This window comes from Aethina tumida, chromosome 2, assembly GCF_024364675.1.
Source record: "Aethina tumida isolate Nest 87 chromosome 2, icAetTumi1.1, whole genome shotgun sequence".
NCBI classification, from domain to species: Eukaryota; Metazoa; Arthropoda; class Insecta; order Coleoptera; family Nitidulidae; genus Aethina; species Aethina tumida.
The window spans coordinates 14491911-14506929 of record NC_065436.1 but is presented as its reverse complement, the minus strand read 5'-3'; the positions used below and the strand labels follow the sequence as shown (position 1 = coordinate 14506929).

Below are 15019 nucleotides of genomic sequence, written 5' to 3'. Positions count from 1 at the left end.
ACTCAGAAAAGAGAAAATATATTATATATAAAATATATGGAGATGTAATTTTTGTCAAAATGTGAGTTATTTAACAAAATTTGATGAAAACAAAGTTGATGAGGGATCATTAGACGACCACAATTCTTATTGTAGAAGAAAAAAGAAGATTCTGATTGAAATTAGAGACTGATTGTTTTCACACGTTCTTAAAATTACTTTTATTATTGACATATTATAGAATACTTGAAGTTTGTGATGCGTCCCGTATATTTATATGAACAAAATGAAATTAAATTTGTTCAATGTGATGATGATATATGATATTTTATTGTTTGTGATACAAATTTGTACAGAAAATTAAATTTTAATACTTATAAATATTTAAAAGGGGATTTTTGACAAAAGATGTAAATTTGAATAAGCAATTAAACGTAATTTGAATAATGAAAACGTTTGATAAAAAGAAGAATTTCATTAGAAATACAAAATACAATTAATTTGCTAATGACAGTTATAGAACTTGATAATAAGATTGTGTCACAAATTTTAAATGTACTAAGCTGTAATAATGAAAATTATGGAAAATTTTTTTAGTCCAGTCATCTTAATCAAAAATTAAGAGAAAAATTCTTAGAAATCGAGATACCCAGATATAAACTCGTATGAACTTATATTTTGACATCTTAAAACTTGTCTCAAAATTCACACGTGATAGGATGGCCGCAACTTAAAAATTCAGAGCTCAAAAGTCTCAAAAATCGATTTTTTGCATATATTTTTAAATATCTCTAGCGTAAAACCCATACTTTTATTTCTTATCAGACAATTAAATTCTCTACAATTATTGTTTTAAAATTTTTTTCATACGACGAACCGTTGTCGAGGTAAAGGGCAGAGAGCGCGCGGCTACATTTGCTACATCATTTGAGGTCAACTGGTAGTCCCGATCGAAAATACGTAGTATAAAGTTTACAAATTATTGCTAAATATATAATTATCATTTTTTATTATTATCTTCAGAGTCTGGCGCACTTGTACAAGTGTACAATATGTTGAACAGCTCACTGAAAATAACAAGAACTTTTCAACATCTCAAGTTATATTTCTTCCTTTTATTGATAATCCTACCAGTCACGTAAACACTATTTACACAACTTTACATTGCGCTCTCAATATTGCTAAGTCACATGGACAAAAAACGTGTGTGATTACTTTTGATCAACCCCTCTACTATAAAGTACGTGAAATGGTAGCTGCATCACATGCTAATTCACCATTATGTACAAGTTTTGGGAAGAAAAAATATAAGTTTATACAAGTTTATAGCTGGGTATCTCGATTTCCGAATTGAACTCCCTATATATATTAAAATTGTAAAGAGAATTTAGGTCTCGCAAAATTTTTACTATAGTTTAGAAGGTAATTTGTTTGAGAATATAATGTATTATGAAGACATGTTTTTAATATAATGAAAGAAACTTTAAATAATTGGGTCGTTAAATATATTACTATTATTATATAATTATTATAATTAGAAGAAGATTATATTATTATTATAATAATGTCCAGAAAAATATTATCTGTAATTTATTTTGTATTTTAGTTTCGAATCATTAGGTCGATTTTAGGTAAGTTCATTAATAAATGAACTGTTATATCTATATATGCCATTTATTGAGGTGATAAAGTTTATCATTATTGATTTTCATTTATCTGCATACACAAACATTCCCGATTGTATAATTATTCGTCATAGGATATTATGTTATATTAATTTAGTATGAAATATAATTCATGTGGCACAAATATATTTGTTGAAAACTTGGTTTATTTATTAAACTTTTATTATTATAAAATTATCCACTCACAGAGCATTGAATATAAAAAAGATGAAATAAACCGAATGTTTAATTTAATATAAATAATAAATGAGAAAATTTTTTTTTATTTATTTTATAAGTCTATTCAATGCAGAAGGTTAATGAAAGGTTTGTTCACCTCACATTTTATAGACAAAGAGATGGGGATGGATAATTTAATACAGGCAAAAAATGCAAAGGGTTGATTTCGAAATCAGTTTTTATGAAAAGCAATTTACTTCATAAATGCCGTTTGCCTTGCAAGATTCAAAAAGAAATTGAATTCTAGAAGGCGTTGACCAAAGTTTTGTTAAGTTAATGGTGGAATCTCTCAAAGGATATTGTACGAGAGAGGCTTCACATGCTTTTAAATTGATTGTAATGTTGTGTGATATTGACACAAATAAAAAATTACGAAAGAGCTGGAAGAGTAATGGACTACATAAATGTGTTAGTCGCGGAAATGTATCGTCGAATTGTGGGGTTTCGTTCGTTATACTGTAATTTAATAAAGAAAAAATGAATGACACATATAACATAGTTTATATACTATGGGTAATGTGCAAACTTGGCTAGTTCATAGACTAACTGGATATTTTAAAATAACCATTGAACGGTATCATTAACTTTTTTGATAGAAAATTTAATTTTATCAATATTAGTAGTTTACATATTTGACTTCATTTTAAAAGACACATTATGATTAGGGCGCTAATACTAAGTAGAATGAGAGGCAAGTAGTCGTTCATGTGAAATAATCAGGGTTCTCGATCCTCATCGACGTCCCCACGTTCTACCATTTTATTGGCCCTGAAATGGTAGGTAGTTATTTTTTTACCGCTTTAAACGGGTAATTGATCCATGTTCACAGAATGTGCAGATATACTGCATTTAGTAATATTTTGAGGCTCCCAGAAGTAGAAAACCCGTTTCAAGTGAAATTTTCTCCCGCCACTGTTGAAAAATATAAAAAGGCTTGTTAGTAGAAGAAAACAGAAAGTTCTCGATAGGAGGTTGGCTACTGAGTTTAGCTAGGTGCATCAGAAGCTGGAGACAAGTTATAATACGACCTTAAGTTAGGTAGTAAAGGCTTTAATGTTGTTATTTAATCACCAAGTATAAACTTGTTGATTGTCGTTATGGAGCTCACAATAAAGCGAACGTATACTAATATTTGTACTTGATGGAGTCTTTAGTTACATTAATCTAAAATATAAGTATCTGTAAATTTTGTTCGTTATGAGATTACTAGCCTTAACATAATAAATGCTTAATGGCTTAAAGTTAAAACTATAAAAAATGTATTCTTGTTCGAAAATTATTTTAAAGCAAAATAATTGTGTTTAGGATAGTTTTTTTAATAAATTGTTAAATGTTATGATGTTTTGGAGAAGCAATCTTACTATCGGTTAGATAATTGCATTACCACCTCAAGGTTCATTTTCGCTTGCAGTGTTCGCCGCTACGCACCATAGTTTCTCCTTTTTTAAAACAAAAATTCGAATAAAAGATAACTAATAAACATATAATAATAATGTTGTTGATCAAATATATTTATTAAAATGATTATATATAAAAACTTATTAAATTTAAACAATGGATTATACTAATAATGTTGTTCTAGAATTCTTCACCTTTATTGCAAAGCTAGTCATGGATCTCCTTATTTTCGGAATTAGCATAATTATGCTCTAATAAATACTTATATACATATATACATACATATATACAACAGACTATACCTCCACAAAAAATAGCATTAGTTATTTAACTTTATACTTTGGAAGCTGTAGATTTGTCAGCATTTTGAAGGCAGGTAAAATTTTGCTAATGTAGTTGTTTACTTAGAAGTTTATTTTTTCGAAAATAAGTTTAACTCTAAAATCTATATAGAAGCTGAGATACAATTTTTTGAAAATGACTAAAATATTGACTTATCTAATTTCAAAAAAAATTCCAGTGGCCGGATTTGATCGACTCGGGGTCAAATTTTTAGGATCATCTTAAATTTTTGGGCATCCAAATCGGTTATTTATGCGCGCATACTTTCGTCGAAAAGTAATGGATCTGTCCGTATATATCCATATTGTTTCTCAATTGTTACATTATCAAAGACAATGTGGGAAATGTCTTGTAAATTCGGTTTTACAAAAACACAATACAATATGCACTACACGGTTTAATTAATGTCCATAAAATATGTACATATTTTATGAACATTAATTAAATCGTATGTGTGTATGTGAAGTGAAAGTTCACTGACTGGGCACCGAAACATATTTCGCTTGCGTTGACAAAATGATTTACTTAGACATATTTAAGTTCATGAGTTTTGTATTAATCAAATAATAGAAATTTTTTTATGGTTGTCAAAGAAAAAACTTAAAAGCTAAATATGTTAAATGAAACTAAAGGTAAATTTAAAACTATACTATTATTTAAAAAAAAATATAAATGTAGATAAAAAATTTCAATATATATAAAATTAAGATTTTTGAGATATTAAATATTTTCCTATTGTTGATATAAGATTATATTTTAATATGAACAATTGTGTACAAAACTAATTAGATCAATATATCACGATCTAAAAATTAAAATAATCTCTTTATCTATCGATATAACACATGAGCATTATTAAAGAGTATTAGAATATGAATCATTTGATATTAATGGTTTTTTGCTACAAAATTCATCGTCATCATTTTATCAGTTCCGTAACGACAATATAGAATATTGGATTTAACATTGGTATAATGCATGTGCGTATTAAATAGGGTTTAAATAAATTTAAAAATTTTTGTTAAATAGGTAAAAAATATATTTTTTAAAATTTAATAAAATAACTTTGTGTTATTTATTATTAAAATTGTTAAAAATTAACAATTTATTTTATAAAATCAATTTTAAATTTAACAAGTAGAATGTATAGATATACATATAAATAAAATTGGAGAGTCTGTAATATTGAAATAACCGTTTTTTACTACATGCATATGTAGTATTTATATTCATAAATACGGTACATACGCCAAAATAACATCTTTTACAATTTTTGTCTCTGTGTTTGTCTGTCTGTTTGTTTCGGCTAATCTTTGAAATGGCTGAACTCATTTTGACGGGCCTTTTATTGGCAGGCAGCTGTTGTAATAAGGAGTAACTTAGGCTACTTTTATTTTAGAAAAATTCTTTTATTTTAGAAAAGTAAAGTAATGTTGCAATGTCCAAGTACTGTCCAGTACCACGCGCAGCTCACCCGCATGCCACCACTGGGCCGTCGGGCACCTCCCACCACTTCTCCCACCAACGATAGATTGATAGTTTGATTTGATTGATAGGTATCTTTTATAATTCCAACGATCCGTTCTTCTAGTATTATCTTATCTTAATTCAAAATATTTTGTTACATTTTTACTGCTTTCCCTTTTTACCTTTAAGTAATAATTATAAATAATTATAAATTAAGTACATTGTGTTCAATATTCACATTAACATTGAAATTGATAAATTATTTATAGGTTATTTTATTTAGTTAGTAACGTAGATCTTTGGAATCTCGAGATCACCGTCTAGAAAACGATCATATTCAACACGCTATCGGACGAAGTCGCAAGTAAGTACATACATATACATATACGAGTACGTATATAACACATCGTTCAATAAGTCTCAGAACTCACGGACTCACTCAGAAATGGTTCTAGTAGTACCAAACTGGCCACGTTTCCCTAGAGTACGAACATTTACATGAAACGTGTAAAAATTTCAAGTCGATCGGACCACAAACAGCAGTATATCGAGGTTAGAGTAAAGTTACTTTGTAATTTGTTTGAAAAATGGAGAAAAGTGAGTTTAGCGTGTTGATAAAACATTGTTTTTTAATGGGTAAAAACACCGTAGAAGCCCAGCAATGGCTTGAAAAACATTACCCGGACTTCTCTCCATCCAAAGCAACAATTTGTCGGTGGTATGCTAAGTTTAAACATGGTCGTACGGACACAAACAATGCGGAACGTTCGGGTAGGCCATTGGAAGCCGTTACACCGGAAAATGTGAGTGAAATGTTAAAAATCATAATGAAAAATCGCAAAGTGAAGGTCCGTGAGATTGCAGAAATGACATAGATATCATCTGGAAGCGTATTTACTAGGGAATGCAATCCCGGTATACCGGTATACCGAAAACCGGGATACCGTCCAAATTTTCGCCCGTATTAATACCGATATTCACCTTAAAAATACCGGTATTTTCGGTATTGGAACATTAGCGCTAGTTGATACACGTTACATGGAAGCTTGATTCGGGGAATCTCCCATTTACTTAGAATCATATGAGATCCCGTCCACTGTAGCTAAAGGCTGTTAATTCAGTGCGGAGTATTTTATTAGTACGTAGACACAAATTGAGAGTAAAAGTTGTTAGTTTTGTGCTTGTGCAATAATTAATAAACGTAAGTAAATTTGGTAGTCCTAGAGTTTAAGAACCATGAAATATATGTATCCTAGAAAAGATTAAATAAATATTTGTCTTGTAAATTGAGCAACTATGTTGTGAACAATATTAGTGTTAATTTTGATTGTAAATTTATGTACAATATCCATTAAATATTATATACATACGCGTCAGCACTATTAAATATGATGCAGATAAATAAATTTCCTATTCATAAAACTTATTTTATGGTTCATTAATAACTTAGATTTACTTTTTTACTGTTTCACGATTATCCCTCGGTGAGGTAAAAGGGAAAGGGCGAACTAGTAAATAAATCACTAAGTAACTCCCAAGGAGACTCTTTATTGAGCCTAATAACAAATATGTACAAAAAATTGCGAGAGAATAAAATACGAACGTCGTCTTCGGAAGTTCGGGCATACTTTTTTAAAATTATTAATTAATTATAATAATTGTTTTAGAATCAAAAGTATGAATTCGGAACCTAATATATTTCGAGAACACAAAAAAGGGAGCGACGTTAATTCGATTTGACATTATTATTTAGTTGATAATCAAGGGCAAGTAGCAAAATGTAAAAGATGCACAAAAGAAATCAAATGTCAGGGAGGATCCACAAGTGGCCTTCACACTCACTTGAAATCTCGACATAACATAAATTTAAAAACTAAAAGCGTCGTAGCAGCAGATAATGAAAATGATGCGTCTTGTTCTAGTCAAAAGCTACCAAAAACATTAAATTATTATTTTCAAAATCAAAAGAAGGAACAGTTATGTGAAATCCTGGCTCGTATGGTTGCGCGTGATAGACTACCATTTAGAATTTTCTGCTCTTCGGAAGATATAAGAAAAGGGTTACATGCAAGAGGATATAATGATCTACCAAAATCAGCTGCAACAATAAAATCTATGATCACTGAATATAGCAAGAAGATAAGAATAGAAATTATTAAAGAACTGTTTGATTTAAAATCGAAAGGCAACCGATTTAGCTTAACATTCGACGAATGAACATTGGACTAGCCCGTTTACATGGAAAAGTGCCAACGGAAAAATGTTTGGAGATTTTGAAAATAAAATTACAAGAATTTGATCTCAACTTAACATATGACATTGTTTGTATATCGACAGATGGTGCGTCAGTTATGGTAAAACTCGGACATTTGATTGAAGTCGAACATCAGTTACGTTTTGCACATGGCATCCACCTAGCTGTCAGAGATGTCCTTTACAAAAACAACTCCAGTTTAGTGCCTGTTGATGCTGAAATTCAACCAATTGAATCCAAATCTAACAATTGTGATAGTGATGTAGATAATTGATGACAATGACTTAGAAACTGACAATGAAGAAGATAAAAAAATTACAGATGATGGTGTTGTCCTAGAGTTTGGTTCTGTTAACTCTGAAATAAATTTCAATTACGCTAATTTATCACCGCTGGTAACATAAATTAGAAGTGTCATTAAAATTTTCAGAAGATCTCCAAAAAAAAAAAAATGATCAATATTTACAAAAATATGTAAAACTACAATTTGGAAAAGAATTGAATTTGCAATTGGATGTCATAACACGATGGAATAGTTTACTTATTATGTAGGAAAGGTTTTACCAATTACGGTATTGTGTCCAAAAAGCATTAATTAATTTAAAATCAAACATAGTCTTTTCCGAAGTGGAGTTTCTATTAATTTCTGAAATCATTTATGCATTGTCACCAATTAAATTAGCAGTCGAAGCACTATGCAGAAGAGATTCCAATCTTCTTGTTGCAGACGCGACGTTTAAATTTATGATTGACACGCTTGTTACACAAAAAAGTAAAATAAGTATTGAATTGATAAATGCTCTGAAGTATAGAATAATGCAAAGACGAACAAACATATGTCAAGTTTTGCAATATTTACATAACGCTTCATAAAACGAAATCGAAACGGATGCAGACTTATGTCCTAAACTTAAAAAAGGTTCTATTACAAACATATTGAATCCTCTTATAAAACGCCTAGAAATTAAAAGTAATTACCAGATCTTGAAGATGAAGATACACCAGTTGCTATTAATATTGCAACTGTTTCATTAAAAAACAAATTAGAGAATGTGATTAACAAAGCAGTGATGTATGTTCCAACCCCAAAGAAAGAAAACAAAAGATTGGAAATAGAACATAAACTTAAAAAAGAATTACAATTTTTTTAAGAGCATGGAATTAGGGGGCGTGCATCTAAAGCTTGCTTATGAATACTTGTTAAAAATACCACCAACAAGTGTGGAATCAGAACGAGCCTTTTCGGCTGCTCAACATATAACCACAAAAATAAGATCGAGGTTAAACGGTACGTTGGATCACATATGTTTTTTGAAATCAAGTGAATTTTAATTTTGTTTATTTTTTTAAAATAATACTAATACCGGTATTTTACCGGTATTACCGGTTCTAAAAGCGAAAATATCGAAATGCCGGTATCGAAAATTTTTAACGATATTGCATTCCCTAGTATTTACAATCCTTCATAAAAAATTGATCATGAAAAAGGTTTTTTCCAAGTGGGTGCCGCGATTGCTTTCAGTGAAACAAAAAGCAAGCCACAAGTCCATGAAAACAAAGGCAAAATTGAAGGAGTTGGGCTTTGATTTGCTTCCCCACCCCCCGTATTCGCCAGATTTAGCCCCCATCGACTACTAGCTCTTTGCTGATCTCAAGAAAATGCTCCAGGGATAAAATTTGGGTCGAATGAGGAGGTCATTGCCGAAATTGAATCCTATTTTGAAGCAAAGAATAAATCCTTTTATAAACATGGTATAGAAATGTTGGAAAGGCGTTGGAACGATTGTATTACTCTAAAAGGAGATTATATTGATGAATAAAAATGATTTTTGAAAAAAAAATGTTGTTTTTAGCAATTAGACTAATTGCAGGAGTATTCAAATTTGAATAAAAAACTATTTATTTTTTGCAGTATAGTAATTAATTTTAAAATGATATCGCTAATAATGATTTGCTCTATTTTTCTCACACTGCGATTCATTACTGCTTATATTGTAGAGTGATTTGATTGTTGGTAATTCAATCACCCTTAATTTGATTGACTTCGATTGGATTTTAACCTCAGAGGCGTACTTTAAGAGAAAATGACTATAGCGAATCAGTTTATTGTACGTGGTACGGACTGTACAAAATGGCTGCAAGTTTAGTAATTATAACATTTTAAATAATTTGTCTAATTAATGTTTTCTGTATAAGGTAATTTTTAATAAACATTTGAATCTCGGCACAAGAGCAAACAATTTAACAGTGCTCCAATCTCATTCATCGATTAACACTAAATATAACGTCTGACTTTTTCAACTGAGTACAATAGAATTATTTTTGTGGTTTCTTCTAAAAAATGGTGCATTATCTTCTAATTCTTCTAAAATCTTTACGATTTTACTAAAATTATTACCATTTATGATTAATTTACTAAAATATATAAGTTTGAAATGTCATTGATTCTTTAAATTGTGCTATATTTTAATTGATATAAGTTTTTCCAAATACATTTTTGACATGTAAATAATTTACTTTTTATACTTTTGACTTACGAATAACAGTAATAATTATTATGTAATGTTCGCTTTGATAAACATATTATAAAACATTTAAAAAAAATGTTTAATATGAAAAAAAAATAATGTATATATAAAATTGTGTTTATCAAATTTTATAGGTTTAAATAATTTACATTATTAACGAACTATGTAAATATTCTTTAGAAATAGGAAAACAATTAAAAGTAATAAGCTTGGGACAAATTAGAACATTATGTCAAAGTGGTATTTTAAATTTACTCTGCGGTTTTCCAATATCCATTTTAATATTGGACATTGAAGTTTATATTGAAAAGGATATTAATCGTTACGTCAATGCAATTCGTTCTGTGTACCCAGTATACAGAGACAAATACAATTAGGGTTGGCACTCCATCTTAATTGAAACAATTGCAAGGGCGGTGTTATTAGAAAATACATTGTTGATGGTAAAGTTTATTAGCTCAACAATAAGACAAGTCGCATATGTTATTTTTATGTAATAACCAGATACCACCACCACTTAAAGGAATTTTCATTTAATGAAACATTTAATTTTACTTAATTGCGTTACAATAATTTTGTATGTTAAAATTCTGAAAATTGTATTTTTATAATCATTGAGATTTCCAATTATAAAAAGAATTAAATTCACCAAAATTCGAAGAACGACTAATACAAAAATATATTATGAATTGCCTAATTAACATAATCTTTGAATTAAATTTCATATCCAAGTATTTTCTGGTCACATTTTTACTGAATATCACTTTTATAGTCCTATGGAAAAACTGATTTCAGAAAATATATATCAGCCCATCATCATAAGTAATTCATTTATTTTTCAACTGACAATATTTTTTACGAATACGGAATGGGCTGAGATAGATATTTCCAAATATAAATATAAATATAAATATATACAGTTAACCTGATAACGATAGAATAGGATAAGATTTCCCCGATTTGCTTCTGTTAAAAAACAAATTTTCCAATTATCTTCGCATTCTTATATATGTGGTCGTCAATTTTCATATATCTTCAAAAAAAGTTAATAGTAGAAATTAGTAAATCAATTTAATCCTTTTATTACCTCTTTTAAAAAATTTTAGTTTAAGTTGAGGAGAAAACAGCTAAATAATTATTTTATAATCTAGTCTAGACTAATTAGAAGAAATAATTTTTCTCACAAAGCAACTAATACAGTATTAGTCCAGTCATCTTAGTCAAAATTAGGTGACTATCTCGGAAATCGAGAAATTCACACATGATAGGATGGCCGCAACTTTTAAAGTCAGAAGACAAAAATCACAAAAATCAATATTTTGCACATTTTTGTAAATATTTCGTTTCCTATGGGTTTTACGCTACTTGTATTTCTTATCAATATTGTAGAAAATTAAATTCTCTCCAGTTCTACCTGGATACAGTAAAGTTCATGTCGAAAATTTACACGATGATGAAGCATTCACAGAAAAAAATATTAACGGAGTTGATTTTTTGTGGCGTATGGGAAGTGGAGAGATATTGCATCGTTGCCAGGGTGGAATGGTTATCTTGAACAGCTAAACTAAAAATAACAAGAACTTTTCAACATCTCAAATTATGTTTCTACCTTTTATTGATAATCCTGTCAGTCCTGTACAAAAAACGTGTCTGATTACTTTTGATCAACCCTTATACCCTAAAGCATGTGAAATGGTAGCTGCATCAGATGCTAACTCATCATTATGTACAATAGTTGTAAAATTAGGAGGATTTCATATGCTAATGACGGAACTGGACTTAAGGACGACTTGCATTATCAATGATAATTTTTAAAGATATGAAATTTGAATACCGTACTTTGGATCAGTTAATACAGTAAATAACTTCTCGAGAAGTTTCCTACGGAAACATAGGTTGCTCAACCTTTTTTCCTGCGACATTTCTGAACAAACTGGATGAATTAAAAGCTCAAGGTCCAACAGCACAGTTATGGGTGCGACTTTTCGAAATGGTTTCAATAGCACTTGATTTTGTTCGCGCTGAAAGACTTGGGTTTTTTAAAGAATATCTTGATGCAGTTCGCAAAATGCTGCTGTATTTTCACGCCAGTGGTCACTTCTTATAAGCAAAATCAGCACACTTATATGTTAAAGATATGTTAAAGTTGGAAGAAACTATGGATAAACAAACTTTTAAGAACATTAAAAATGGATTTTTCACTGTAAAACGAACAGAAAAATTCAATTCTGGTATATGGACAGATATTGAACATGGACTGTAATTGAGCAAAGTCTTATGAAATCAATGAAAACAGAAGGAGGAGTTTCTTATGGGCGAAGTAGAAAAGAAAATGTTTTGTGTAAATGGGTCTATGCTATGCAGCTACAAATACTATATGTGAGGAAATAGAAATTAAAAATAGATAAGTAAGCAAAAAAATATTAATATAATGTAATAATTAATAAAAAATGGTAATTATATATTTAGCAATAATTTATAAACTTTATACAACGTATTTTCGATCGAGACTACCAGTTGACCTCAAATGATACTGTAGCAGCAAGCTCTCTGCCCTCTATCTCAATTAAGGTTCGAAATATGAATAAATATTTAAAACAAAAGTTGTAAAGAACTTAATTCTTTACAATATTGATACACACACATACAAGTAGCACAAAACCCATAGGAAACGAGATACTTACAAAAAATGTGCAAAAAAATCGAAATTTGTGAATTTTGACCTCTGACTTTTTAAGTTGCGACCTACCTATCTTGTGTGAATTTTGAGACAAGTTTTGGGATGTCACGATATAAGTTATACGGGTTATAGCTGGGTATCTAGATTTCTGAAGTGATACTTTAGCAATATTATATTTTTATCGACTATGATTTCTGACTAATTTAATAACAAACTGCATTCGAGTTGATATCAAAAAAGTACAAAAGTAATATTTAGAAATGCTGTTACAAACCATCAATCTCAGGTTCGACATCAGGACAAGTTCTAGTTTCATTTTGTTTTCTGTTTATAGCCAGTTAGCCCATAAATTATTCAGCTAGCTTATGAACGAATCAAGTATATCCATTATCTGTATGTTCCAACACATCATTTTAATTTACCCATTGTTGTTTTTGCAAAATGCTACCGATGCGCTTTCCATTATCTCTCTGATTTTTTAATGATACATTTTAATGAATATAGCTCAAAAAAATATAATGTTGTATACAGTAAAAAATTGTAGAAAAATTGATTAAATGTCTATGTCAGAATTATTCTCAGACATTTTTAAATTGGCCAAAAATTCATAAGATGACGAATACAATTTTTTTATGCACATTCCATCAAATGTGCTCTATATAAATAATAATAATATAAAATTAAATTTGATTAAATATCTTTTGTATTTCCATTTATATTGTAGTAATATAACATATTATAATACAATCGAACTTTTTTAAGTCGAACATCTATAACTCGAAGCAAATTGGTTCACTCCAGGGTGAAAATTTGGTGTAATTTTTACTTGATAACTCGTGTTTTTTCTCTAAAATCATGATTTGAGTTATCAAATCGAATATCGCGTTCGAATCTATACGATAACAACAATTTCAACACACAAAAAGTTTAAATTTTAATTTGAGCTTAAATGAGCTTAGCATATTGCTATTTGAAAATAACTAAAAACTGTTACATTCATTTAGCACACTTTAAAAAATATTTTATTCAAAACACAAAATTTCTAACGTATAAGAAGAATATTCCAAATAAATTTCGTTTCCAATTTGTAAAGATTGCTAATTTATTGTAAAATCAAAATTTGGAAGAAATTGGGCAACCAATAAATAATAATTGATTCACCGACTCACCAATAAAAGGATGGAGTATAAGCAGGCGGGATTGGACGATACGAGACGTCAAACTGGACACTAGATGGTGAAGTATACCGCCACTACTCGAACCAACAGGTAGGCTGCGAATCTTTGACTGTTCCCGGAGCGGCTTCGGTTGAGGTCCGGGCCCGCGGCTGCGCCCACGCTGATATTCAACATGTGCATAGGCTAGAACTGTTCAACTAGTGCGATTGTTCCTTCACCATCTAATCTCATGTCTTAAGCTTTGCGGCAAGCTTTGTTCACACTGGATCAAAAATTTTTCTATATGTTAATTCCTGACTCGACCTCTAAATTAATGAAGAAAACCTCGGTTTGAATGAATAAAAAATGTCACAGTTTATTTTTCAAAATACTGTGTTACAGATCATTGGGAACAATAACTAAATTGTTCTTTAAATTGCTTAAGCTTCACCATATTACACAAATTTGTTCCTTAGACATTATTGGCTTTTCAACGACTTCTAGGGTAATAAAAATGATAAACAATTAAACTTAGTAAATTCTAACAATTCATATTCTAACATTATATATTTCCTGAATTTTACTTTTAGAACTTTATATAATAATATAATAATAATTTAATTATTTAAATAGGTTCGCTCTGAAATAAACCGCTTCAATCCTTTACAGGAACTTTCTGTAATATTTGATAAAAAGATTCCTGAATAAGCCATTTCTGTTCACATATTCTCATAAGAAATTTGAGATTGTTTATCAAAGGTCTTCTTTATTTTGTACCGACAAAAGCTTATTCTTTGTATCCTTCTGAAAATTTCATGAATTTAAAAATATTTATTTTTTATGGCCGTGGAACAACTATAAAATTTGACAATATCAAATGTGTAAATTAAAAAAAAGTCATTCAGCAATTAATTATGATTTCATTATAATTATGTCACTGTTTTATAATATTTCATGAAATTAATTTGGTGAAAGCAATTTTTCTATCCTATCAATATGTCAGTGGCACATTAAGTTGATTAGGACTCTGGTTGAGTCAAAACATTAACATGGACATACCCTTAATTCAAATGTCCTTGTACTCTCAATTGATTAGTTGTTTGATTAGAAATACAATATGCTTCTGTGTTCTTAATAAACACACGGGACCGACTAATTGAACACATAATTACATTTGAACAGAATTATACTTGTACGTATTAAAAAAAAAATAAAAATTCCCTCTAACGGATTTTATTATGTTACTAATATATTATTTATTCTGAAGTAAGTATATGTTTTAGAATTCCCTATATTCATTATGCAACCAA

At 29.4% G+C, this 15019-nt stretch overlaps 1 protein-coding gene across 2 annotated transcripts in view; it reads right to left on the bottom strand.

Moving 5' to 3' along the window:
* The window catches only part of LOC109606218 (ras-related protein Rap-2a), a 36140-nt gene extending 22332 nt beyond the window's left edge, over positions 1–13808 (bottom strand). For both annotated transcript variants that reach the window (XM_049963523.1, XM_049963524.1), the window contains exon 1: positions 13722–13808. The gene's annotated coding sequence lies outside the window, so the exon portion shown is untranslated. The remainder of the gene's footprint in view (positions 1–13721) is intronic.
* Positions 13809–15019: the final 1211 nt, after the last annotated feature.